We start from the raw sequence: 27,611 nt of genomic DNA on the forward strand, positions 1-27,611 counted from the left end.
ACACTCCCCCAGAACAAAAGTCCGCTTCTGAGCAGTCGCCCACTTGAAAATAAACAAACAACCAATGGAAACTCAGGCATGGTTCCAGAGAGCAATAAGCAGGCTGGGGGGGGCTTGCGGTTGTTAGTTGGGCAAACCCTGAAACACAGCAGGGGAATTGTCTCAAGTGGTAGAGTGCTTGCTTTGCATGTAAGAGGTAGTGGGATGGATACCCATGTTCTCCAAAACACCAATTGCCACCTTACTTGCATATTACAGAGAAAAACTTTCTTGTCATCTTGCAAACCATCTGAATCATCTGCACTTTCAGCCAAGTCAAGATCAAATTTCTTTTGCCACATTCAAAGCAGCACATCTGTAAAAACAGCCACTATTTGGATTAAACCCACAACCTTGGCACTGTTTGTAACAATGACCAAATCAACTAACTGCACACTACTTTTCTGCTGATATGCTCCTCTGATGAGCTCCAAAGGTGAGCTATCACAGATTCCTTTCAGTTTGCTTGGCTTTATTTCTTGAATTGCTGACTGACCTCAGGATCTTCAAATCACATTTTTCAACAGGCTTGTCATATTCCCACCATCCACTATGAAATTCTAACTCGCTCGAGTGCAAAGTCAGCTGAGACAGCTTTTACAAAATGAAAATATGATGCTTACCTGCTTGTATTCTTAAACCTGCTGGTGAAAAGCAAGCTGCTGTCGTGAAAAGGCACTTTTCACCACCTTCCAGCCAACTGTTCTCATTGAACAATGAAGCAACAAATGCTTCCTGAGGCATGCCCCAAAAGTGTGAGAAGCATGCCAGGGACTCCATGTGAGGAGATTGGGTTGTTTTAGTGGCAAAACACTTGAAGCTTACCACCTGGTATTCATGCAAATGGGAGTCAGAATACACTCCCCCAGAACAAAAGTCTGCTTCTGAGCAGTAGCCCACTTGACAATAAACAAACAACCAATGGAAACTCAGGTATGGTTCCAGAGAGCAATGAGCAGGCCAGGAAGGGCAGGTTGGGGGCTTGCAGTTGTTAGTTGGACAAACCTTGAACCACAGTAGGGGAATTAGCTCAATTGGTAGAGTGCTTGCTTTGCATGTAAGTGGTCGTAGGACCGCTGCCTGCATTCTCCAGAACACCAACTGCCCCCATGCTTGCATTTTACAGAGAAAAACTTTCTTGTCATCTTGCAAACCATCTGAATCATCTGCACTTTCAGCCAAGTCAAGATCACATTTCTTTTGCCACATTCAAAGCAGCACATTTGTGAAAACAGCCACTATTTGAATTAAACCCAAATATCTATCAAAGCTCCCCGGGCTCCAAGGAGCCCAAATATCTATTATCCAGCTCCCCGGGCTCCCCCCGCTGATAAAAGCTATCAGCGGGGAGGAGCCCGGAGATCTGGATGCAAGCTCCATGGAGCAACAGGTATCTGCTTTCCTGCAGTCCAAGGGAATTCGCCTGGACTGCGATAACATCGAGGTTTGCCACCCGCTACCAAGGAGGAACACCAGCGACAAGCAGACCATCATCATGAGGTTTGTCAACAGGAAACATAAGACTGCACTATTAAAGCAAGCGTACAAGCTAAAGGGATCCAGTGTCTACATAAACGAGCATCTGACCAAACAAAATGCAGATATAGCCAGGAATGCACACACCTTAAAGAAACAGAAGATTCAGAACACTTGGACGACAAACTGCAAGGTGTTTATTAAGCTAAATGGTACACCTGAGGAGGCCAAAGTATTGGTTGTTAAAAATATCGTGGACCTGGAAAAGTATCAGTGACCATCATGAGCGGGACCATAAGCCACACATCTCAGAGGATTACGGAACAGGATTTACTGGAACTACAATCGTTTGTGTACACTGATCACAAATCACAGGATTTGGAATATGATATAGACCCAGACAATAATTTCTTCTCTGCCATTAACAACAACTGCTGTTATTACACTGATGAACAGTTCAATCGGAGCATTAAAGCTGATGGCAAACTCTCAATTATCCACTTCAATAGCAGAAGCATGTATGCAAATTTCAATCTCATCAAGGAATATCTACATCAGTTTTCACATCCGTTCAGCATTGTAGCAAAATCTGAAACTTGGATACATAACGTCAAAGGCATGGACTTTGAGCTGGAGGGCTATGAATTCAACTACGTAAATAGACAAAACAAGAGTGGAGGGGGCGTGGCCATATTTGTGAATAGGGACTTGAAATTCAATGTGATGGAAAGTATATCAACAGTAATTGACTACACACTGAAATGCATAACAGTTGAAATTTGCAGAGAGAAACATAAAAATGTAATTGTTAGTTGTATATATAGAGCTCCAGATTCTAGTATTGAGGTCTTCAATAACTGGATAGAGGAAATGTTTTCAGAAGTGAGTCACAAAACAGTCTTCATATGTGGAGACTTCAATATTGACCTGCTCAATCCAAATAAACACAAAATGACAGACAATTTTATCAACACAATGTACAGTATGGCCTTTTTCCCAAAAATTACTAGACCCAGCAGAATCACCTCACATGGAGCCACCCTCATAGACAATATATTCACTAACAGTTTTAATGACAATTTAGTAAGTGGACTATTGATAAATTATATCAGTGATCATTTACCAGTTTTCTCAGTTTATGAAACAAAATTTGGGAATAATAAACCAGAAAACACAAAACTTTTCAGACGACTTAGATCAGAGGAATCAATTAACTTTTTTTAGAAATTACTTGCTGGCACAAAATTGGGATGAAATATACTGACTAAAAGACATAAATAAAGCATATGAGGAATTCTTGAGGATATTTATATCATTATATAATAAAAATTGTCCAATTGTTCATTACAGTAAAAAAGTCAAACATACAGTATGTCCATCGATTACAAGGGGTTTACAAAATGCCTGTAAAAAGAAAAATACATTGTATTGAGGTATTTCACCTGACGTCACAGGGTCACGTGACGCCCCGGTGTCCGCCATTTTGGACGGCAAGCTAGCTAATGTCAACAACAGTAGCTAGTATGTTACTGTAGCAATGTTTACGTTCAGTCATTTGGATGACTGTTAAAACCTTTCCGTCTCAAGTTTTTCCTTTACTGGATTTACTAGTTTACTGGGCCAGCGAGCCCCGGAGCGCTAGCTAGCCGGCCAGCCAGCCCCGGAGCGCTAGCTAGCCGGCCAGCCAGCCCCGGAGCGCTAGCTAGCCGGCCAGCCAGCCCCGGAGCGCTAGCTAGCCGGCCAGCCAGCCCCGGAGCGCTAGCTAGCCGGCCAGCCAGCCCCGGAGCGCTAGCTAGCCGGCCAGCCAGCCCCGGAGCGCTAGCTAGCCGGCCAGCGAGCCCCGAAGCGCTAGCTAGCCGGCCAGCCAGCCCCGGAGCGCTAGCTAGCCGACCAGCGAGCCCCGGAGCGCTACCTAGTCGACCAGCGAGCCCCGGAGCGCTACCTAGCCGGCCAGCGAGCCCCGGAGCGCTAGCTAGCCGGCCAGCCAGCCCCGGAGCGCTAGCTAGCCGGCCAGCCAGCCCCGGAGCGCTAGCTAGCCGGCCAGCCAGCCCCGGAGCGCTAGCTAGCCGGCCAGCGAGCCCCGGAGCGCGCTCAGTAAACTAGTAAATACAGTAAAGGAAAAACTTATAACGGGCCATGTCTCAACAGACTAAGAAGTTATTTCAATGACATTTAATAACATTTTGTTTATCCTGAGGACCGAAAGTAAATGAAAATGTGAACAAACCTTAGCTGTCAGTGAACAATCCTGGTGGAAGCAGGTAAACGTCGTTCTCTAAGCCTGCTAACCTCAATTTTTGCAAATACCTCTCCCTCTGCTCGCCCTGTAAATGCCCTACGTCGCTGGATAGTGAAGGTGTTTTCTGCATCTCGCTCCTTTTTCTTTTATGTTTTTCGTTTGTCGCCTTCCTCGCATTCAAATTGATTCGAGCCATGCCGTCCAAAATGGCAGCATCACATGACTTGGTCACGTGAGTGAAATACCTCAATAGAGAGTTCATAAAGCAGAAAACTAAACAGGCAGAGGATAGATATAAAAAATATAAAAATAAATTAACTAATATTATAAGGGCTGCTAAGAAAGAATATTATAAGAAATTATTAAACGATAACAGAAATAATATCAAAGTAATTTGGAGCACTTTGAACAGTATTATAAAAAATGGGTCAAGATATCTAAATTATCCAAAGTACTTTCTTAATAATGACAAATATGAATATAACCATTATTTTCAACCATTACTTTGTAAACGTAGGACCAAACTTAGTGGAACAAATCCCGGATCCAGGAACATCTGCTGAAAATCTGGGCAATTTGATGGATAATAATTCTTTTTTCAATGTTCCTTACAGCAGTGGAAGAAAAAGAAATTGTTGATATTGTTGGGAAATGTATGAACAAAAAAATCTACCGACTGTGATGACATTGACATGATGATATTGAAAAATTTTATTGATGGAATATCCAAGTCATTCACATATATATATGCAATTTGTCATTTCTAACTGGTAGATTTCCATACAGAATGAAAACAGGAAAAGTCATTCCTCTGTACAAAACTGGGAGCAAACACCGCTTCACAAACTACAGACCTGTCTCACTACTTCCGCAATTCTCCAAAATTCTCGAAAAACTTTTCAATAACCGATTGGATAAATTTATTGACAAACATAAACTACTTATTGACAGTCAATATGGATTTAGAGCACATAGATCAATATCAGTGGCTTTAATAGAATTAGTTGAAGAAATCACCAATTCCATAGAGCAGAAAAAACATGCAGTTGGAATATTCATTGATTTAAAGAAAGCATTTGATACAATAAATCATGACATATTAATAAAAAAAAACTGGAATGATATGGCATCAGGGGTATAGTTTTAAACTGGGTTAAAAGCTACTTAAGTAACAGGAGACAGTTTGTGAAGCTGGGAGATTGTTCTTCCTGCATGTTTGGACATAACTTGTGGTGTTCCCCAGGGGTCAGTGTTAGGATCAAAGTTTTTTATATTATATATATCAATGACATATGTAGTGTATCTAAAGTAATGAAGCTTGTCTTGTTTGCTGACGATACAAATATCCTCTTTTCTGGTGATAATTTAATGGAACTATTGCAGGAGATCACAACAGAAATAAGTAAATTAATAACATGGTTCAACAGTAACAAATTATCATTAAACCTGAACAAATCCAAAGTAATATTATTTGGTAACAACAAAACAAACACACAACTAAATATTCAAATAGATGGGGTTATTATAGAAAGAGTTAAGGAAATCAAATTTATTGGAACAACTATTGATGAAAAACTTAGCTGGAAACCACAGATAAAAAACATACAATCCAAAGTATCAAGAAGTATTGCAATATTAAACAAAGTCAAACAGTTTCTAGATCACAATTCACTCCGGATTCTTTACTGTTCCCTGGTTTCACCTTATTTAAGTTACTGTGCAGAGGTATGGGGCAATAATTACAAAAATACAATACATTCATTATTCATTCTCCAAAAAAGAGCAATAAGGATTATACACAAGGCTGGTTATCGGGATCACACAAATACATTATTCTTACAGTCAGAAATAATGAAATTTGCAGATCTGGTGGACTATCAAACAGCACAAATATTATTCAAAGCAAACAATAATCAACTACCACATAATATTCAAAAACTGTTCACTGAAAGAGAGGGGAGTTATAATTTAAGGGGTTTATTTAAATTTAAAAATTATAGGGTGCGCACAACCAAGAAAAGTTTTTGTATTTCTGTTTGTGGGGTAAAGCGGTGGAACAGTTTAAATGAGGAGCTCAAGGGATGTCCAGACATGAAGCGTTTTAAAAAGATGTACAAAAATGTGATTTTCACAAGGTATAAGGATGAAGGGGATTAATCATAACTGGCTGTTTATTGTGTAAATTTTCTTTTTATTCTTTTTTAAGTCTTCATCTATTTGTTTTGTTTTATTTTGTTCTCCATTGTGAGTGTGGTATTTGTAGTAAACTTGAGTGTAGACATATGGATATACACATATAATTAATTAATTATATGATATAGTTATAGAGAATTGATATCTGAATAGTTGAAGTAATATATATATATATATATATATATATATATATATATATATATATATATAAAGGAAGCTCGATAATCAATTTATATTGACTAAAGTAGAGGGTGGGATTAAATAAGTTTTTACTTCAGCCCACTCCTTTTCGGACATGGAATGTATTTTTGTATTTTTGTCTTGTTTTCTTTTGTTTTGATTTTGATATATTATTATTACCTATATTATTTAAGGTTTATTTTCTAATTTAGTGGCTTTTTACGTGTTCTTGTTGCAAATGCTGTTTTGTTTTTCTTGTTATCTGCTTATTTAATCATTGTTTGTTTACATGTTTGAAATAAACTATCATCATCATCATCATCATCACAGCAACCGCACTTGCTAATTGACACCGCGACCGCGCCCCCAGAGTGAATATTCATGAGCGAATTGGGCGTGGTGTTTCGCCCAGTGGAAACCTACAGTAACCCTTTGTGTACCGCGCACGGGGCGGGATTTTTTCTCTTCAATCAGAAATATTGGTAGGGACACGCCCATACCGCCCACACCCAATTCTACACCTGTGCTGTTGAGCATGGAGAAAACCAGAAAATAGGGAAAAAGTTAGAGCAGGCAAAATAAAGATTTTTTTCTTTCTTTTTTTTAAATAAGGTAACTATTCTTAAATCTACTACAATACCACATGAGCGTATAGAATAAAAGAGCCAAATTCCTATTTTAATTCTCTACTCTAGAAAAAAAAAACATTTATCAACTTCACTTAAAAAATGTCAAACAAGAATTAAAAAAAAAAAAATCCTTTTTTGAGCAAAAGCATTATTTCTGAAGATACTATAATATGAGGATGATAGGAGCAAACCCCTATTCCAGATCCTTGCTCTAACGTTTTCATTTACAGAACAGATAATAAATTGATAAGAATAAATACCACGCTTAAACTTAACCAAAAGTCCGAAAAGCAATAATTTACTACCGTCAATGATTTTAAATATACCACTTCTACATATTAAAATCCAGAAAGGTAAACACAGCTAGACTCCGCCCCCAACAGCTGGATCCTTTTGAAGAGAGACATCGCCTTGTAGAGTGTATGTGGGGATGCTTCCATGCAAAAAGATCAATAGTTCTAACACTTGATAACCAAAAATATTCAGCTCTACCAGAGCAAAGCCTACAAAAATACTTTGAACTCGTTAACATTTCTCTCCCATACCGCCCACACCCAATTCTACACCTGTGTTGTTGAGCATGGAGAAAACCAGAAAATAGGGAAAAGGGCAGGCAAAACAAAGATTTTTTTCCTTTCTTTTTTAAAATAAGGTAACCATTCCTAAATCTACTATATTACCATAAGAAAGTATTGAATAAAAGAAAGAAATTCTTATTTTTATTCTCTACTCTAAAAAATAACCCATTTATCAGCTTCGTTTAAAGAGTGTATCAAGTAAGAAAAAAAAAACTTTTTCTAGAACAAATAAGTACTACCACATCAGGTTGGTATATGGAACTGAAAGAGCAAATTCCTACCCCAACTCCTTGTTCTAAAAAAATCTGCTTAATATTACGCTCTCGTTTAGAGAACAAATCAGATATGAAATTGAGTACAATAAATACCACACTCGATTCTAAACAAAACGCGGAAAAATGATAACTTACTGCAGCTAATGGTTTTAAATATACCACTTCCACATATTAAAATCCAGAAAGGTAAACACACCTAGACTCCGCCCCCAACAGCTGGATCCTTTTGAAGAGAAACATCGCCTTTTGGGGCGTGTGGGAGATACTTCTCTGCAAAAAAATCAACTGTTCTAACATTTGTTGACTAAAAATGTTCAGCTCTGCTAGAGCAAAGCCTACAAAAATATATTGAACTCATTAACATTTCTCTCCAGCAATCTTTAGTAAAAGGCGAAAGATTTATACGTCAATGAAGAGAAACCTGAGCTGCACTTAACACTGGATCAGGTTAGTGACACTGGATTGGAGGTGCAGAAAGCTGGTATAGGGTAAGGTGGCCCGGGCCAATCTCTTACACCTTTACAGCTTTATTAGCCATTGCACACAGGCAGGGAAATGTCTGACGAATGAGCTTTTTTGAAAGAAAGATCGATCGATCGATCGATCGATAGATAGATAAGCAAGCGGGATGGGGGGGTGTTGAATTTTGAAAAGGAACAGTTGAGTGCTGTGTGATCTGTCCAATATCACGGATGTAGCCTATAAATTAAATATGAAAACATCAGCTGGAGTTTGATTATTGACAGGAACGCTGTTGACCCCAGCAGTAAGTGCTTTCCATACCACATTTTTTTATTGATAAATTTTTTTAGCAATTTGCGTTATCATGTTGCGTTATCCTCGTTAGTATAGTGGACAGTATCTCCGCCTGTCACGCGGAAGACCGGGGTTCGATTCCCCGACGGGGAGACTTTAAAAATCTATTAACTTGTGCAGCAGGGGGATGGAGTGGTTCCCACTGTCGCCTCACAGCAAGAAGGTTCTGGGTTTGCGGCTGCCGGAACTTTCTGTGTGGAGTTTGCGTGTTCTGCCTGTGTCAGCTCTGGTTAACCCCACAGTTCAAAGACATGTAGTTCAGTTAACATGGGGTGGTGTTGGGCTGAAGTGCCCTTGAGCATGTCTCGTGTGTATATATATGAATGACCACATTTTGTGTCAATTAAATCTTATTAATTGTAACAGATCTTGATAAATCCAGTGACTATAGACCAAACTTTAATATGCCTAAAGTCAATGTTAATGTCAATTATGACTATTATAAATTGCCAATGGTAGACCCTCTGATGATAATGTTCTTCTAATAATATTCTATTTCTAAGTCTAGTAAAAGTCAGACGAAAAAAGGTTTTCTGTGTTTTTAGCTTTTAGGTAAATATCAGAAAATTAAGTTAGCTAATTTAATGGATGCCTGCTAACCTATCTTTGCACATGGAGCGTTAGCAAACCTCCCTCGTGATAGTGAGAACTGGCAGCCTGGATTTTTCCATTGGCTCACGCGCTCGACCCCCAATCCAATGTTGCTTTGGTTGGCCAAAGTTATGAGGTTGCTGTGGGGTACTAAGACTAGACTAAATAACAAAATTAAACAATTCAGACATCCCTAGTCTCCCGGACACTCTGGGAGTCTCCCCAGGAGCATGTAGACAGAGACAGGAAAGGCAGGAGAAACTTGATCTAAGTCTTATTTGGAAAGTTGTAAATTAAATTGTAATGACTGGCTATTGCTGACAAGGCCGGATTAACTATATGGGCCTGCGGCACAGTGCCCAGGGGCACCAACGACTCACAGCCAGTGGGGAGTGCACCACATGACAGAAACTTTAAAAATATTTTTCGTGAATGTTTGTACACTTAAAATGGTTATACACTTGACATTGTTAAATAGTCATATATAATTCATTATGAACACTAATTTCATAAGAACAACAACAATAACTAGACCGGACAATTCCCCGGGGGAAATTGTGAGAGGATGCAGTGCGTGAAGCAATTTGGTCACTCATGTAAGCTAGCTGTGAATGTGTGACTTGCTATGAGGCTACAAAATTGAGTGATGTGTTAAAAGTAGTAAACTGTTATGCAACTTAGCAAGAGTTACCTGCCTTGGTGAATGAATATCACTAAATTCCCATTTGTTTGCTCCTTGTAGTATCAGCACAATAAGCTGGCATCAAAAGGAGCAACCTGCCAGAAAAACTGCAATAACATTGGGCGAGATGTCAAGGTCAGTCAAACTTGTAAAAACGACAGAATCCTATCCCAGAGAATAATTTGTGAAGATGTAAGTTAAAATTTGCCTTATTTTTGCAGATGCCCCAAAGGTACTGTGCCCAGCCAAAAGTACTGCACTCAGCCTTGAGAAGCACCAGAGGGACATCCACCGGAGGGCCTCGGAGGAACTGCGCCCGGCCACGAGAAGCTTGTAAGGTACCGGACACAGACGTGACGACAGGTTCACAAAGGTACCACCCCAAGCCACTCGAGGACCGCAGAGGTACTTTGCCCAGACAGTACATGGCGCCTCAAAGGTATTACACCCAGCCACGGGTGGTCCTCAGAGGTCCTGTGGGCATTCCCGTTTGCCTCTGGTCACTACCTGGTGGTCTAGTGGCTAGGATTTGGCGCTCTCACCGCCGCAGCCTGGGTTCGATTCCTGGTCAGGAAAAAGTCTTGGTGTGTGTTTCTTTTTTAACCCCCACCTCCCCATCTTTATTATTAAAATAGCATCAGACTCTCTGTCGGAACAAATGCTTCCTTCAAGCCGGATTCTAACCAGCGACCTAAGGATGGCCATCACAAGCAACTACAGTCCTCCACTCTTCCAACTGAGCTATCGAAGGGTACCCTGAAGTGCTTTTCTGCTGAGTGAGCTGTCAAGCAACATCTCCAACAGCGCTTGCTTTTAATATACGGCATATATATTGTTTTGTGCCAAAACTCGTTTTGCACAAGCTGGCTTAACCTACCAAATTATGTGCACCCGCAATACGCAACGCAATGAAATAATTTAGAAAATCTATAATAAATAGTGATTTCTCTTCAGTCTTTTAAGGCTGATGAAAAGCTCAGTTTCAGAAGAACAGAAACAAATGAATGGATCTTGTTTGTTTCGGGCATTTTGGCAAATGTGAAAGCAAACTCCAGAGAAGTTGTGTTGACGATGACTGTGATACTCCGTACACAAAACTCCAGTCGAACTCCAGGTTCTATTAAAACAGTATTCATTTTTAGTATTCCGGACCTTGAGGCTTTATTTCCTATTCTGATTTAATCAAATGGATTTATTCAAACGTTGTAGGCTTGTCCTCACCAATTTACCAGTGGCCTTCACAGAGATGAGAGCATAAAGAGAATTGCTCAGTCAGGGCAAAGTGCAAGGACAGGAAAACTTGTTGGTACTTTAATGACTTCGTGTGGCCGTACAGTGTAATTGCTTCTAGATATTCTCAAAAAAAGATCTGAAAATTGATCTCTGCTCATGCTGGTAATGAAGTTACTTAAATTTGAAATGCTGACTCGTGTTTTTGTTTTGTTTTTCTTTTTGCGGCTGAGGAACCACGTGACCGCGTATCACTATCATCACCACTGTTGTTTCCACAGTCAGATCTACAATTATTGTCCTAGCTCAGTAAAGAAGGTTTGTGTGATTGTAAAACTGAGCAGTGGGACTTTGCCATTTTTCTGAACTGTGGGATTTTGTCATTTTTCCGCCTGATGCCCATGGTAAAACTGAGCAGTGGGACATTGTCATTTTTCTGAACTGTGGGAATTTGTCATTTTTCTGAACTGTGGGACTTTGCCATTTTTCTGAACTGTGTGACTTTGCCATTTTTCTGCCTGATGTCCATGGTAAAAAAAGTCAGGACTAAATCATCATCAAAGAGAGAGAAAGAGAGAGAGGATTGAGAAAAAGAGAGCTACCAGGAAATACGTTCTTTTGACGCATGTTTCAGGAAGCAGATGTTGCTTTATTGTTCAGTGTGAGCAATTGGGTCGAGGTTGGTGAGAAGTGGTTCTTCAGAGCACATGGTGGCTTTTGGACCACCATGTTGAAGAAGGGAAGTAGGTGTGCATCTTTCTTTCACATTGTTAAAGCTATCCATGCTGACTTTGCTCAGTAGATAGAATACGTTTTTCAGACTGGATGTTGGGATTTTCATCCCCCTGTGTGAATACTGTATGTGAGTGGGTCGAACTGTGGGCTTCAAAACAATAATCAAGAGAAAAGACACCTGTTCAAGGCAAAGTCACTGCCTCGTCACTATTTAGTGAAGCACCTCAGCAGCCATGACAATTTTTTTTTTTGGCCAGTTAGCTCAGTTGGTTAGAGTGTGGTACTAATAACACCAAGGTCACAGGTTCAATCCCTGTACTGGCCAGTTCTCTCCTTTACAGGTCCTGTTGTTGTCAGGACAGGGGAAGCCTTTTTCTGTTGAGGGAAATGTTCTGCAAAACAAGAGCTTCTCTGGTTGTTTTGCAAAATATCAATCGATTCCTTGTATCTGGATGTGCCATTGAGATACAGTAACTCAACTGATTGCAGGATGCAGGAAATTCAAATACACGCATGAGATTGCCTCAAAGAGAAGCACTAATGAATCTCGTAAAAATCAGTGCTCCTTTTTCAATTAATCTAATTGTGCTTCATTTTGAAAGTAACTTTAATTTCATAAACTCTAAAAGGTATCTTTAGTTGCTTGAATCACTCAAAACCACTCCAAAACATAGCAATTACCGAAGGATCCAGGAAGGTAGTAGCCATTGTTAGGGTATGATAGACAGATAGATGGTCTTTTTCTTTGTATTTTCTCTTCTCTTATTCACCACTAAATAATACCGTCATTAGCTGACTGCTTTTCCAGAAAGTCCATAGTGAGAATTCACCAGTTGACCACTATTTCATTCTGAGGGGACTGACTCAGGTGTTTTTCATTTAAAGTGCACAGGATCTGATCAGAACTTGAGCTCGTTCACAGCCCAACCCACACAATCCAATGTGGCAACAGAGGGTACAATGGATGGTCCATCATGCCATGTGAGCAGACCAAGTGAGTTAAACATTGATGAGCAGTTATCACTCTGATTTGGTTCTAGGGGCACAGCCAATTATGCTTTCCATCCATCCATCCATCCATCCATTATCTGTAACCACTTATCTTGTACAGGGTCGCAAGCAAAGTGGGGCCTATTCCAGCTGACTATGGGCGAGATGCAGGGCACACCCTGGACAAGTCACCAGATCATCACAGGGCTAACACATAAAGACAAACAACCATTCACACCTACAGTCAATTTAGACCCACCAATTAACCTAACCTGCATGTCTTCAGGGGAAAACAGAGCACCCAGAGGAAACCCACACAGGCACAGGAAGAACATGCATACTCCACACAGAAAGGCCCCCATCAGCCACTGGGCTCAAACCCAGAACATGCTGGCTGTGAGGCGACAGCGTTAACCACTACATGACTGTGCCACCGCCAACTGTTCTAATGCTCCCCGAGACACCATGTTGCACCCAAATCCAGACCTATAGTGCCCAATATCATTGAAGCTGTGATGGTACTGGAATAAACCTCAGATCCAAAATTGCAGAAGTGGACCATACCTATCTTGAAGAGAACTTGTTCCATGTTGATGGAAACAAAGGGTTTGGGATATGCAAGCTTGCTCAAAAGCAGCCTTCAGGTGAAATATATTATTTAAAGAGGTGCAAAGAGCAGCTTCAGAGGTTCCACTGAGAGTTGAACTCAGACCACTGGATTCAGAGTGCTAACCATTACACCATGGAACCAAGACACAGCTGCAAGATTGTTTTTACCATCAAATTACTGCCATATAACTGACCTCGCTCTGGCAAAAAATTTAGCACCCACTTGGTCAAAGGTGTACACAAACCACCAATCCCCATGCCCAGGAATGAATCAGGGACCTTCAGTCTTACGCTCTCCCTACTGAGCTATTTCAGCATGCCCTACAGGGTTTAATTCATGGCTTCTTCCATGCAGTCGGATACAGCCTTTGGCCCTTGTGAAATGTATGCAGCAAGCAGAAATTTGTTTTTGAGATCACATTCCATTATATTACATTATAGGCATTAAGCAGATGCACAACATCAACTCATCAGACTTGGAGGTAGACCGCCAGATTCAAGCTGCCACCAAAGCCTTCGGTGCTTTACAAAAGCAACTATGGTCTCGCCATGACATCAAGAGAACCAGCAAGTTGAAAGTATACAACGCCACAGTCTTATCACCTCTGCTTTACGCCAACGAATGTATGAGACTATACGGTAAAACACTTCAAGTATCTGACCAGGCTACAACTGCGACACCTGCATCAAATCCTCAAAATAAGATGGCAGGACAAGGTCCCCGATGTAGAAGTCCTCAGGCGAGCCAAAACAGTAAGCGTGGAAACCCTTATCACAGCTTCCCAACTTCGTTGGGCTGGACACGTCTACTACCCGAAGCCGTTTTCTACGGAGAACTGAGCCTAGGAAAGAGGCTGACAGAAACAAGGAGGACAGAAACTCAGGTACAAAGACGTTTGGAAGAGGAACATGAAGAATGCCGTCATTATCGATCAGATGTGAGAAAGGGATGCCTCGGTTAGAGCAACATAGCGAAGCAAAGTTAAAAGCTCAGTGTTTGAAATTGAAGACAAGCATCAAAGGGAGTATAGGAGAGCTCACGAAACTAGACATTCCATAGCACCTCAACCGGGCCATTCATGCCACCACTGCGGACGACTCTGTCGCTCTGGTGTGGGGCTCGCGGCCCATCTGTGTTTCTGTGCATCCTACTGAAGCAGGCATCATTGCTAGCAATGGACAGCCAACAAAGGGTTGCGGACAACTGGCACCATTGGTGGGGCCCCTTTGGCTATTCTGTTATAAGAGCAGGGCTGCCTGAGATTGATGACCCAGGACTAAGCATGCAATGGTTGACAGAAATGATTTCGAGTTATCCTGACAAGTCCATTGTGCACTTGTGCAATGAGCTAAGACTGTTGCATGATGCAAACACCGGTGAGGCATTCCCAAACCCAGTTGTATGGGTGAATGGTTTCAAACTGGACATGGATTGTCGCCGATGAGGCATTCGTGAAACTTTTGTTGAAAAGTCCAACATGAGAAGACTGATGGCAAATGATGGGGGGGGATGAAGTGCTAGGAACCTGTCTCTATCGCTGTAATGGTCCCTATACGTGGTGCAAATTGACATGGGACAGAAGAAGAAAAGAAACTGGAAACACCTGGATTTGTCTGGACTGAAATAGGCGACCTGTGATGACCTGGTGACTTGTCCAGGGTGTACCCCGCCTTTCGCCTGTAGTCAGCTGGGATAGGCTCCAGCTTGCCTGCGACCCTGTAGAAGGATAAAGCGGTTAGAGATAATGAGATGAGATGAGATGAGATGAAATGGGCGACACATGTTTACTACTGATGTGCTTCCTCTTGTTTAGCAAGCCAGCCATGCTTCTGCTGCATCCTTGTGTGTACTCTCAATTAATGGGATCTTGGAAATTTTGGTGTTAGAAGAAATCTGCTTTCCCCTCTCTGCTAAACACATGCAATCGCGAATTTCAAAAGCCCCTGGACAAAGCCTTTCTCTCATCAAATTTGACACACAAACACTGGCTTAAGAGTCCAGTGCCTCATCGATGAGGCCAGTGCGGCATAGGCCTTAACCTCAAATGACCAGCATCAATAGCACTAACACTCATGTGAAGGGGAAACAAAAGCCATCTTGGCCATCTTTCTATTCGGGGCATGAAGCCCCTATTAGCCCACGTTCTATTAGATATCTACATGAACGCAGGTTCATGTCACCTTTGCATTCTTCACAAAATCTGTATGGCTTTACTGATTTTATTGCTTTCAACAAGGGCTGTAACTTCATTGTCTTGGTATGTGATTCAAGTTAGGGAGTAAGACCTGTGATTCCCAGGAGAGATGCTACACTGTGTCCACTATCATAACTAGCAAGAAAATCTTGTGTTTATTTCTCCATGATTTATGACTATTACAATGATTCCATTCACTATATTCTACTGGAAAGAAGGCATCCAAAAAAAACAAAACAAAAACAGGTTCATGGGTGACTTATTATTTACAGGCCCCCGGGGCCATATTCTGAGATTCTTTCTGAATTTGCAGATTTTATCTCAGATCTGGTTATTTACTTAGACAAAACTTTAGTTGCCGGAGATTTTAATATTCACTTCGATAACCCAGAAAACCCTTTGAAAACAGCGTTTGTGTCCATTTTAGATTCAGTAGGGATTAAAAAGAATGTCATAGGACTGACCCATAATGGTCATCACACCCTCGATCTAATACTAACATTCGGGTTAAATGTAGAAAATATAGTCATACTTCCACAGTCTGAAGTTATCTCAGATCATTATCTCATCTCATTCAAAATATGTCTGAGTAATAATAATGCACCTAACCACGCTACTGTATTAAATTTACATTCACGTCAACTACTGCACAGAGCTTTATAAATGATCTCCCAGGGTTATCAACTTTGATTGGGTCACTGTCGGCCCCTGCAGATCTTGATCAGGGAACTGAATGCTTAGAGTCAACGTTCTGCCATACTTGACCTCATTATCCGCCATAAGCTAATGTAGCTCCTCTTAAAAGGAAAATGTTCAGAGACAAAAAATTAGCACCCTGGTATAATGAAGACACTCACACTTTAAAACAGACCACTTGAAAATTGGAACGTAAATGGCGTCAAACAAAATTGGTAGCTTTCAAATTAGCATGGAAGGAGAGCTTCCTGAAGTATAGAAAAGCTCTTAGTGCTGCTAGATCAACTTATCTCCCCTCCCTAATAGAAGATAACAAAAATAATCCTAGATTCCTGTTTAATACTGTAGCAAAATTAACCAGGAATAAGTCCACTATAGACACGTGCATACCTGTACTATGTAGTAGCAATGACTTCATGAATTTCTTTCATGACAAAATTGAGAATATCTGACAAAAAACTCAAACTACTAATTTAAGGTCAGACAATGTAAGAGACCCTGTAGTTAACTGATAGAACTGTATCAGATCAGCAATTAGAATGTTTTACTCCCCTTAGAGAAATTGAATTACTTCCATTAATCTCCGCATCAAAAGCCTCAACTTGTGTACCAGATCCCTTGCCTACATGTCTATTCAAAAAGATAATACCCAAAGTAATTGCACCACTTCTAAAAATAATAAATTCTTCTCTTAGGATTGGCTATGTACCCAAATCCTTTAAACTAGCAGTTATTGATTAAAAAACCTGACCTTGATCCCTGTCAGCTGTCCAATATCAAAACTCCCCTTTATCTCCAAGATCCTTGAAAAAGCTGTGGCACAGCAGTTTGCTCATATTTACATAGGAATAACATCCATGAAATGTATCAGTTAGGATTTAGACCTCATCATAGCACAGAGACAGCACTGGTTAAAGTAGTAAATGACCTACTGTTGGTGTCTGATCAGGGCTGTCTCGCTGCTTGTGTTGCTTGACCTTCATGCAGCATTTGATACCGCTGATCATTCCATTCTTCTGGATAGACTAGAAAATGTTGTGGGAGTTAAGAGAACGGCCCTCTCCTGGCTCAGCTCTAATTTAACTGATTGCTATCAGTATGTTGATGTAAATGGTGCTTTTTCTAGACATACTGAGGTAAAGTTACAAGGTTCTGTCTTGGGTCCACTGCTTTTTTCTTTAAATATGTTACCTCTGGGTGATATTATTCATAAACACTGTATTATTTTCCACTGTTGTGCTGATGACACACAGTTGTGTGGTTCTGCAAAACCTGATGAGAGACACCAGCTTAATAGAACTGAGTAATGTGTGAAGGACATTAGACACTGGATGCTTATTAACTTCCTTCTGCTTAACTCTGACAAGACTGAAGCACTTGTACTCGGACCACATGCAGCTAGAAGTAAGCTTTCTGATTACACAGTAACTCTGGATGGCCTTTCTGTTTCTTCACGTGCAGCAGTAAAAGACCTCGGAGTGATTATTGACCCCAGTCTTTCATTTGAAAATCACATTGATAACATTACCTGGATAGCTTTCTTTCATCTCAGAAATATTGCTCAGATAAGAAATTTAATGTCACTCCATGACGTGGAAAAAAACTAGTTCATGCTTTTGTTACCTCCAGGTTTTATTATTGTAATGCCTTACTGTCTGGATGTTCCTATAAGTGCATGAACAAGCTCCAGTTAGTTCAAAATGCAGCAGCAAGAGTCCTTACTAGAACTAGAAAATATGACCACATCACACCTGTCTTATCCACACTGCATTGGCTCCCAATCAAATTTCATATCGATTATAAAATACTACTATTGACCTTTAAAGCACTGAATAGTCTCACGCCACAGTACCTGAGTGAACTTCTGCTCCTCTATGACCCACCATGCCTACTTAGATCAAAGGGTGCAGGCTATCTGCTGGTTCCTCGTATAGTGAAGGTTGCATCAAGGGGCAGAGCCTTTTCTTACAAAGCCCTACAGTTATGCAACAGCCTTCCAAGTAGTGTTTGGGAATCAGACACAGTCTCAGCATTTAAGTCTCGGCTGAAAACATATCTGTTTAGTCAAGCCTTGTGTTAATGGTGTTTATGAGGTAAAGGTGTAGATCTGGAGGGTCCTCAGACATAGAGTCTTTGGTAAACTGGGATGTATGGATGCTGTCAGTCCCCCACTCGCTTGCTCACTCGAGTCTGTTGACGATGTAGTGGCTGGCTGTTTTATGTCCTGGGGCTCCCTCATGCCTGTGTTACCTTCTGGCTGTCCCCTTTTAGTTATGCTGTCATAGTTAGTTTTTGCCGGAGTCCCTGCTTGTACTGTGCAATATGTATACAGGTACTGTTCCTACTTATTCAGGTGATATTGGGCATACCTAAGAACCTGCGTTTTCTCTCGCTCCCCCCCCCCCCCCGATCTTTCCATCTGAGTTACATGTCGGTCCTGGGATCAAGATGACGAACTCTTCTGCTCCTTGGACCTGCCTGATCCATCCTGGTGCCCTGTGTCTGGTTGGAGTCTCATCGCATCGTTCCTGTGGAGGACGGCCCCATGTGGACAGTTGAAAGTCACACTTGGAGGATGCTCTGGACACTTACAGTAATGCTTTTACGGCTGAGGACTACAGTTAACTTGCTAACTTTAGGACTACAGTTGCCATGAACAGTTTTGCACTCAAGTTTCCATCAATGAAGAGTTTATAACATCAACGAAACTGACTTCATGTTAAAACTGTTAATGTTAGAGTCATGTTGTCTGTTGTTGCCCAAATAAGGATGGGTTCCCTTTTGAGTCTGGTTCCTCTTGAGGTTTCTTCCTCATGTCATCTGAGGGAGTTTTTCCTTGCGACTGTCGCCACAGGCTTGCTCATTTGGGATAGATTAGGGATAAAATTAGCTCATGTTTTAAGTCGTTAAATTCTATGAAGCTGCTTTGCGACAATGTTTATTGTTAAAAGCGCTATACAAATAAACTTGACTTGACTTGAAAGTCCCTGCATTTGACTGTGCAAAACTCCCAACACCATTCTGTTAACATATATAGGTGCAAATATCAAGAAATAAAAGCTGAAATTCTGACCTATCACATATAGAAGGAAAGCCAAGAAGCCGTTATTTGTCACATGTAATTCTTAAGCACACAGTGGAATTTAAACTCTGCGTTTAATGCATCTGGAGCAGTGAACACACACCCACACACACAAGTGAGCAATGAGCACACACACATAACCAGAGCAGTGGGCAGCTATGCTACAGCACCCAGGGAGCAGTTGTGGGTTAGGTACCTTGCTCAAGGACACTTCAGCCTAACCTCAGGCCATGGCTACCCCATAATAACCTAACCGCATGTCTTTGAACTGTGGGGGAAACCAGAGCACCCAGAGGAAACCCACACAGGGAGAACATGCAAACTCCACACTGAAAGGCCCCCCTCGGCCAGTGGATTCAAACCCAGAACCTTCTTGCTGCGACATGATAGTGCTAACCACTACACCACCGTGCCACCCACTTTTGACATCAAATGCAAATGTCGTCAGTGTATGGCAAAAAAACCCCAAACAAACAGAATTGTCCTTGCTGTTCCAGTACTTTCGGGCTTGCAGCTGGAAATACTGTCAGAGCTGTTGCTCTCAAAAAATTAATCACTACATTCTGAGCAGCTTTCACAGTGGTGTGGAGGTGAAATGTGGAGAAAACATATTGTAACAGTTCTAACGTAGGGTGGAGCACAGAGGACGGCAGGACAGAGATCAGGTTCGTACACAGGGGTTTTTATTGCCACGCTTTTTTTGCTGACCGATCTAATGGCCCGACGAGATCCATCCCAATCCTTTCGAACGGGGTCTCGATTAATGGTAGAGGGCGCAAAGGTGCTTTTGGGACAGCCGCTGGATTTACTAACTGGCATTCACGGCATGCCGTACACCCCCTACGGACATCGCTGCGAATCCCCGGCCAATAGAATCGGGCCATTATTCGGGCTAGTGTCTTATCTTGCCCTAACTGTCCAGCCATGGGATTAAAGTGAGCTGCCTGGAATACCAATTCACAGCGGCTCTTTGGAATTAAAAGTTGCACGACTCGCTCTTTAGTTTGAGTGTCCTGCGTCACTCGGTATAACCTATCCTTCATAATCGCGAAGTAGGGGAAGGACGGGGTGGCGTTCGGCTGGAGCGTTTGACAATCGATTACTCTCACTTGGTCAAACACATGTCGCAGAGTCTCGTCTCGTGACTGCTCTAATGGGAAATCCGCGAGGGATTCCCCAATAGAAAGAGGAGGAGCCTGCGGCTCCTCACTCTGACATGGAGATGACATGGACGGCTCTGTGACAGCTGCTCCTGCCAGAGTGACACCGGGACCTCCCCCTGTCAAATGTCAGGACCCACTCTCTACTAAGCATCTCATTAAATCCCGAAATCCCGGCCAATCCGTCCCCAAACTTACAGAGTGGGTAAGGCGAGGATTAACCGCCGCCTTCACTATAAATTTTTCCCTTCGGAAAAAAATGTGGACCGACACCAAAGGGTAGCTGTGAACGTCCCTGTGCACACACAACACCTTCACCCCCTGTGCTCCCCCCAATGCCTCGTTTTGAACCAGGCTTTGGTGAATTGAGGTCTGGTTACAACCAGAATCCACCAACGCCTGATATGTATCCCCTTGGATACTCACCAGTATGCGATACTCTCCAGCCCGATTGAGGGCGGCCTCTGGCGCATTGGGGATCCGAACCACCGCACCCACTTCCATCGCTGTGCACCGCTTTTGAAGGTGGCCCGGCTCCCCGCAGCGCCAGCAGACCGGCCCGGGCTTTCCCTCTGCACCGGTGTTCTGGGGCTCACTCACCTGAGGTGGGGGAGAGAAGGACACAGAAGGGAGAAACGGGAGGGTACCGCGGGTGCGGTGGGCCGGTTGGGGAGGCGCCGGCCCCCGCCTCTGCGGTGGGGGAATGGGGCGAGGACAGGACACAGGAGGAGGGGGAGAGAGAGAGAGAGAAGAGGAGAGAAGAGAAGATGCCGTCTGCTGTCCTGCCGCCAGGACAGCCGCTAAATGGTCCTCCGCCAGCTCGACTGCCCGATCCAGCGACGCCGGGCGGTGGCACTGGACCCACTCAGCGGGTCCTGTTGGCAAGCGAGCGATGAACTGTTCCAGCACCACCTGGTCGATGATTCCCTCGGCGTCGCAGTTGTCGGCCATCAACCACCGCCAGCAGGCGTCCCGGAGCTGCTGGCCAAATGGGAACGGCCGGCCAACTTCCTCCAAGCGCAACGCATGGAAGCGCTGGCGCTGCTGTTCTGGGGTGTGCCCCACGCGCTGGAGGATGGCCCGCCGAAGGGCCGCGTAGGCCAGCCAGCGGTCGGCGGGGAGCTGTAGCGCGGCCAGCTGTGCCTCTCCCGTTAGCAGGGGGAGGAGGCCACCCCAAGGCTTCGGCGACTTCCTCAAAGAGTGTGATGAACGCCTCGGGGTTGTCCTGCGGGCACACCTTGGTGATGGTGAGGGGAGACGGGCCCGCGGTAGGAGCTCTGGTGGACCCCGCCGATGCGAGGAGGTGCCAGAACGCCTCTCGATCTTCTTGTTGGGCCAGCACCAGGGCCTCGAAGCATCGCTCTTGCTCCTTCCAGGGGGTGACGAGCGCCTGGTGCTGGCTTTGCTGGGCCGTTGCGAGGGCGTGGACCAGGTCGGTGAACGGGGAGGACTCCATGGGGCTGCTCAGCTGGTGCTCCACTTTCCCGGGTTTCGGCACCACTGTAACAGTTCTAACGTAGGGTGGAGCACAGAGGACGGCAGGACAGAGAACAGGTTCATACACAGGGACTTTTATTGCCACACTTTTCAGTGAACAATAGCTTAATCAAACAGACACACACAACCGGCGTCTGGTTCGGGGATGAGATCCTCTGCTCTCGCTCTCCCTCCTTAAATAGGGCGCAGTCACTGGGAAGACACAGACAAACACAGGTTAATTGCCGTCAGGTGTAGTGATTCTGCCACTTACCTTCCCTGACTCCGCCCTCCTGTCACAGACCGGCGCTTGACCACGCCCCCGCTGCCACACATATCAAATGTTGAAACTGAGAAATTTTATTGTTGTTTGAAAAAGATATGCTAATTTTGAATTTGATGCCAGGAACACATTTCAAAAAGTTGGAACAGGGGCATGTTTACCACTGTGCTGCATCACATCTTGTTTTAACAAAACTCTGTAAATGTTTGGGAACTGAGGAGAACAAATGCTGTAGTTTTGAAAGAGAAATGTTGTCCCATTCTTGCCTGATTATAGGATTTCAGTTGCTCAAGCGGGGCTGCATGGTGGTGTAGTGGTTAGTGCTGTCGCCTCACAGCAAGAAGGTCTGAGTTTGAACCCCATGGCCGGCGAGGGCCTTTCTGTGTGGAGTTTGCATGTTCTCCCCGTGTCTGCGTGGGTTTCCTCTGGGTGCTCCGGTTTCCCCCACAGTCCGAAGACATGTAGGTTAGGTTAACTGGTGACTCTAAATTGACTGTAGGTGTGAATGGTTGTCTGTGTCTATTGGCCCTTTTCCACTACCCTTTTTCAGCTCACTTCAGCTAACTTCAGCCCGACATGGCTCGCATTTCGACTACCAAAAACCAGCACGACTCAGCTCGTTTCAGCCCTGCTTAGCCCCTAAAACTCGCACCGTTTTGGAGTGGGGCTGAAGCGAGCCAAACCGTGCCGAGTGAGGTTGGGGGCGTGAGCAGACACTCCCCTGTGCACTGATTGGTGAGGAGGAGTGTCCTCACATGCCCACACACGCCCCGCGAGCGCGCTGGGATCTGTAAACACCGCAAACCCGGAAGAATAATAATTACGAATTACGAGAATTTCTGAAGCCTTATGCGCCTCGCCTCATTTATACGCTCTTGCCAGTATCTGTTGGCGTTGTCGGTGACAACAAGCCACAGCACCAAGACCAGCAACACTAACGACTCCATGTCCTCCATGTTTATTGTTTACTATTCGGGTCGTGAGACTACCGCTTAAAAGCTCACTGAATCAGTGACATACAGAGCATCGTGGACGAGTTCGCGGAGCGCAAGGCTCGTCGTATGCCCTTCAAATAATGCGTGCAGTAGGCTATTGATGTTTTATTATGAGCCATGTACAGTATGTCACCTGTTTTTTTGTTTCTGAGTTACATGTTCGTTTGAAGGACTTAATGTACAAAATAACATCGTTGCACCCCGTAGTGTTGAAATTGGTAAACACAGTGCATTCAGTGAGGTTTGCACCGCCCTCCTTTTATTTCTGACTCTTCCTGTCACCGTTGCAACCTCTGAGCGCTCATTCGTATGCCCTTCAAATAATGTGCGCAGTATAGGCTATTGATGTTTTATTATGAGCCATGTACAGTATCCTAATGTTTTTTGTTTCTGAGTTACATGTTCGTTTGAAGGATTTGATGTACTAAATAACATAGTTGCACCCGGTAGTGTTGAAATTGGTAAACACCGCAGTTGCGGACATTTTGTAGCCTAAAATGATGTTATGATAAGCTTTAATAAAGGGCCCGGTCATTTGCCCCGCCCCCGGCCCGGCTCTGACTTGTTCTGCCACTGTCACTGATGTCACTGTTTGCGCTGCTTAACGACATCACGTGACGTCCACCCACTTTCGCTAACTCCACCCAATGTGTCCACCCACTTCCAGCCAGCACGGTTCAGCGCGGTTGTAGTCGAAATGCAACTCCAACAGCCCCGCTCAGCTCGACTCAGCTCGACTCAGCACGGCACGGCTCAGCCGCGTTTGTATTGGAAAAGCGGCATATGTGTCAGCCCTGTGATGACCTGGCGACTTGTCCAGGGTGTACCCTGCCTTTCACCTGTAGTCAGCTGGGATAGGCTCCAGCTTGCCTGCGACCCTGTAGAACAGGATAAAGCGGCTAGAGATAATGAGATGAGATGAGTTGCTCAAGCATTTGGAGTCTCATTTATCATATTTTGCATTTCATAATGCACCAACTGTTTCCAATGGTAACATTTTCCAAGTGACCTGATGGACAAAATTCTGGTAACATTTTCAAAGTGAGCTGATGGACAAAATTCTTCACGTTCTAAAAGAAAATACATATCATATGGTTCAATATAGCTCATCTTATGGCCCTTTTCCACTACCCTTTTTCAGCTCACTTCAGTTCGCATCAGCTCACTTCAGCCCGACACGGCTCGCGTTTCGACTATCTAAGAACAGCACGACTCAGCTCGCTTCAGCCCTGCTCAGCTCCCAAAACTCGCACGATTTTGGAGTAGGGCTGAAGCGAGCCAAACCGAGCTGAGTGGGGCTAGGGGCGTGAGGAGACAGTCCCCTGTGCACTGATTGGTGAGGAGGAGTGTCCTCACATGCCCACACACGCCCCGCGAGCACGCTGGGATCTGTAAACACCGTAAACCCGGAAGAAGGAGAATTACGAATTGCGAGAATTATGAAGCCTTATGCGCCTCGCCTCATCTATACGCTCTTGCCAGTATCTGTTGGCGTTGTCGGTGACAACAAGCCACAGCACCAAGACCAGCAACACTAATGACTCCATGTCCTCCATGTTTATTGTTTACTCTCTGGGTTGTGAGACTACCGCTTAAAAGATCACTGATGTCACTGTTTGCGCCGCCTAACGACATCACGTAACGTCCACCCACTTTCGCTAACTCCACCCAATGTGTCCACCCACTTCCAGCCAGCACGGTTCAGCGCGGTTGTAGTCGAAATGCAACTCCAACAGCCCCACTCAGCTCGACTCAGCCCAACTCAGCACGGCACGGCTCAGCCCAGCTCAGCCGCATTGGTAGTGGAAAAACGGCATTAGAGCCTGCACAGCTCAGTAGATAGGACCAAGGTTCAACATTCTTTGAGTTACATTTAGCATTTTCTGAACCTAAAGCGTCCTTCAACAAGGCCACCAAAACCTGTTTTCTGAAAGCTATCTCTGACAAAGCTCAGCTCACAGTTTGACCATGGGCTGTGACCAGCAACCAAAATCAAATCAGGTTGCAAGATCTTGAAAGCATTTAGCTGCAAATTTGCGCTTAAAAGGATAGTTTGGGATTTTTGACATGAATCTGTAAGGCATCCCCATCAATAGTGTTGTGCAAACACACTGACTTACCCCTGACAGCATCCTGTGAGTCCAGTTCTTGTCCAGTTTTGGTCCAGACGAAAGTAGTCCGGCAAGTTTGTTGGGGTCACGAAAGTAAAACGTTTTTCATCTCAAAACAGTATGTGTTCAAAAGAGTGATATATTTGCATCACAAAACCGTTGTCAAATAAAAAGTCAGACCTCGAAATCGCTTGGCACTATTTTCTCTCCCTCGGTATCACTGCGCGCTGACGCCAGGTGACAGCCACGGCTGTTTCAGTCATTGTTTACCAGTGATGGAAATTTCGGCTCTTTTGGCTCCTGAGATTTTATTTTTGATTTAAAGGAATACGCCACACCCAGATGAAATTGAGTCAGTCCCTGCAGTCCCTAGAGTTGGATGAGTGAGCCAAAGCGTTTTGTAGCCGACCCAGCCATTGTCCTGATCTATAAACGCCCCGGTTAGCTTAGCTTAGCGTAGTCACTGTAATCCGGTGTGTCCAGCTAGCATTGTCGTTACAAAAGTGAATTAAATAACTCAAGATTTTTTATAATTATTTCTCATGACTTGTACAGTCACATTGAGTACACATATCAATGCAAATTAACACGAAGGGATTTACTAGACCAATTTATATCTGCAACTATTTTCAGCCACAGCACAGGCAAAGCACCGCTGCAGGCGCAAAGACACCGCGCAGCGCCTGAAAACGGGTGCGCAGCGCCTGAAAACCTGTTTTCAGGCGCTGCGCAGTGTCTTTGCGCCTTCCTTTTCCTACCTATTCCTTTAATTGCTGCAATTAACTAGTTAATTCTGATTCTATTTCTCCTCTCAGTTATAATCTGTCCTGCTTTTGAAAAGATCCTCTCTGGGGGGACAGATGCTGCCACTATACACATCCTCCGTGCCATCACGTGTGTAAGCCGTGGATAGAGTGCAGCCTTGGTCCCCCACCAGCTTAGTGGGTTTGCGTTTCGCTGTCACCTGGCAGCAGCGTGCAGTGATACCGAGGGAGAGAAAATAGTGCCAAGCGATTCGAGGTCTGACTTTTTATTTGACAACGGTTTTGTGATGCAAATATATCACTCTTTAGAACACATACTGTTTTGAGACAAAAAACGTTTTACTTTCGTGACCCCAACAAACTTGCTGGACTACTTTCGTCTGGACCAAAACTGGACAAGAACTGGACTCACAGGATGCTGTCAGGGGTAAGTCAGTGTGTTTGCACGACACGATTGATGGGGATGCCATACAGATTCATGTCAAAAATCCCGAACTATCCCTCTAATAAGTAAAACTGCCTTGGGATGAGCAGAGAAAATGCAATCATGACAAAATATTTAACGATTTCATGAGCAGATGACCATTTGCAGATGGATCTTTGACTTTCTGACAGGCAGACCCCAGGTGGTGATAAGCGGTATCCACACGTCCTCCTCGCTTATCCTGAACACATGTGCGCCACTGGGCTGTGTGCTCAGTCCCCTCATGTACTCCTTGTTCGCCCACGACTGCACTGCTAAATACAGCGCCAACATTGTCATCAAGATTGCTGATGACACAACCATCTTGGGCCTCCTTACGGACAACGATGAGATGACATGCAGAGAGGAAGTGAAGGCGTTAGCCAGCTGGTGCCAAAACAACAACCTCTCTCTCAACATCAGGAAAACTAAGGAGCTGATAGTGGACTACAGGAGACAGCAAGGGAGGACACACTAGGCCATCTACATCAACGAGGATGAGGTCGAAAGGGTCAGCAGCTTCAAGTTCCACAATGTGGTCAGGAAAGCTCGCCAGCGGCTGTGCTTCCTGAGGAGGCTGAAGAAGTTTGGCATGAAGGCAAACATCATTTCAAACTACTACAGGTCCACAATCTACATATCACAAGACTCTGTTTATATCACAAGACACCGTTTACATATCACCAACATATCTCAAGACTCTGTTTACATATCACCAAAGCATTTACATATTTACTGTTTCCACATTTACCCACACATATCAAAACTCTGTTTACATGGTCAGTACTTCATTGGTCTTCAACAAAGTGCAATTACTGGTAACCACACGTGTCAATTTTTCCGATGTACAATACAGGTGCTTGTGCTACACCCCCTCCCCACACTACCACCCTGAGACAATGCATGCATACATCTCAGTTATTTCTATTTTCACTTGAATTTAACTTCCATTGTTTTTTTTTATCTTTAGGACTTTGAATCTTTTTTTTTAACTGATATTCTGTTAAACTCCTGTTGGGCCCCAGTGCTGAGAGACTTGTTTCTGGTTTTTATCTGGTCCACTGCATTTCATTGCAAGTTGGCCATGTGTTAACATAAAATGAGCAATGAAAATGAACTGAACT

The 27,611-nt window shown here is 43.6% G+C and overlaps 4 non-coding genes and 1 pseudogene across 4 annotated transcripts; 2 read left to right on the forward strand and 3 right to left on the reverse strand.

Annotated features, from left to right (window-relative positions):
- Positions 1-7,562: 7,562 nt before the first annotated feature.
- On the reverse strand, positions 7,563-7,737 carry LOC132866865 (U2 spliceosomal RNA; annotated as a pseudogene).
- Positions 7,738-7,925: 188 nt separating this feature from the next.
- On the reverse strand, positions 7,926-8,037 carry LOC132866874 (U5 spliceosomal RNA). The gene has a single exon (XR_009650640.1). It is a non-coding gene; the product is annotated as a U5 spliceosomal RNA (small nuclear RNA).
- Positions 8,038-8,446: 409 nt separating this feature from the next.
- Positions 8,447-8,518, forward strand: trnad-guc (transfer RNA aspartic acid (anticodon GUC)). Its single transcript has one exon. It is a non-coding gene; the product is annotated as a tRNA-Asp (tRNA).
- Positions 8,519-10,361: 1,843 nt separating this feature from the next.
- trnay-gua (transfer RNA tyrosine (anticodon GUA)) lies at positions 10,362-10,449 on the reverse strand. The gene is given in 2 exon segments: positions 10,362-10,397; positions 10,413-10,449. It is a non-coding gene; the product is annotated as a tRNA-Tyr (tRNA).
- Positions 10,450-11,914: 1,465 nt separating this feature from the next.
- On the forward strand, positions 11,915-11,988 carry trnai-aau (transfer RNA isoleucine (anticodon AAU)). The gene has a single exon. It is a non-coding gene; the product is annotated as a tRNA-Ile (tRNA).
- Positions 11,989-27,611: the final 15,623 nt, after the last annotated feature.

Source organism: Neoarius graeffei, chromosome 18, assembly GCF_027579695.1.
Source record: "Neoarius graeffei isolate fNeoGra1 chromosome 18, fNeoGra1.pri, whole genome shotgun sequence".
Classification (NCBI taxonomy): Eukaryota; Metazoa; Chordata; class Actinopteri; order Siluriformes; family Ariidae; genus Neoarius; species Neoarius graeffei.